Here is a 1,658-nt window from a genome sequence, read left to right on the forward strand (position 1 = left end):
TTTTGAAAGATTGTTTTCTTGGCAATAGCTAGAGAAATGAGGAGTGGGTTTTTATATTTAATTGGTAGGTGGTCGATTTCTATGATATTACTGAGTAAGCAAAGTGATGGAGAAGGAGGGATTCTACAGCCCAAGATGGTGGAGAGTTTCTCTGTCACTGCTATCCAGAGGGAATGAACTGGTTGGCAGGTCTAAGTAGCATGAAAATAACTGTCGGTGCAATCTAGAGTGCATTGTGAGCAGATGTCTGTGTCGGTAAAACCCATTCTGAACATTTTACTTTCTGTATTATGGGTCCTATAAATGGTATTGTATTGTATAAGTTGTAAGTTTACATTTACACTTTTATTTTCTAAACTTGAACATCTTGTTGGCCTGAGGGGCACAGTCTTAAATTGGTTTTTTTTTTTTTTGAAAAACAAAACCTTTCCTGTTATTATCAATGATTTTTCATCTGATGTAGCCCCGCTTACCTCAGGCGTCCCTCAAGGCTCGATTTTGGCTCCATTACTTTTTTCTTTATATATGTCACCACTTGCTTCAGTCATATCAAGTCACAATCTTCATTTTCATTTTTATGCGGATGATATCCAGATTTATATGCCATTGGTACTATCCGACTCGAATGCACTTACTCCATTGCATAACTGGGTTCTGGATATTAAGAAATGGCTCCCCCCAAAATTTATTCACTTAAATGAGGAATATATTGTTATCAGCCCCGATCCAGCCACAGTGTTATCCAGCTGAGGGGCCTCTGCCCCCTCACCTACAGACATGGTGAGAAACCTTGGAGTGATATCTGATAATGACTTTACTTTCGATAAGCAGATTAGGGCTGTGGTCAAGACCAGTTTTTTCCACCTAAGACTTTTAACGAAGGTGAAGCCTTTCTTATCCCATGGAGACTTAGAAAAAGCAGTCCACGCTTTTATTACTTCACGATTGGACTATTGCAATGCCCTGTACGTTGGTGTTTCTCAGTCTGTGCTGCGGAAACTTCAACTGGTTCGAAACACGGCTGCTCGGCTGTTGTCAAACACTCCCCAGTTATGCCCGCATTACCCCTGTTCTTTTTTCACTACATTGATTGCCAGTACAATGGAGAGTTGATTTTAAAATGTTGCTATTTGTCTTTAAAGCCATACATGGCCTCGCCCCACCGTACCTGTCAGAGCTGCTATCTATCTATGCTCCGCGCCGAACCCTGTGCTCCGCTGAGCACTTGTCCTTAGTTGTTCCACGGGCCCGATCTAAAAAATGGGGTGACCGCTCATTTGCTGTCTATGGTCCCAGACTCTGGAATTCATTACCGCCTGAGATTCAGTCTATAACTAAGCTAGCGGTTTTTAAGTCTACTTTAAAAACTCACCTTTTTAAACAGGCTTTTGGTGTTTAATTTGTTTTATCTGCCCCAAAGGGACATGGTTTAACTTGGTGTTCTATACTATTTTATTTTGATGAAACTTCTTATTGCTAGGATTTTATAAACTTGTGGTTTTGGATTGATTGTTTTTAGTATTTTTTAGATGATTCATATGTTCCACTGTGCAGCACTTCGTGCTCTTCGGAGTTGTAAAGTGCTATAAAAAATATTTATTACTATTATTATAAATCAGCTCAATTGCAATCATCAAGTAACCCTTGAAGAGCCTAAG

This window comes from Monopterus albus, unplaced genomic scaffold (assembly GCF_001952655.1).
Source record: "Monopterus albus unplaced genomic scaffold, M_albus_1.0 scaffold31.1, whole genome shotgun sequence".
NCBI classification, from domain to species: domain Eukaryota; kingdom Metazoa; phylum Chordata; class Actinopteri; order Synbranchiformes; family Synbranchidae; genus Monopterus; species Monopterus albus.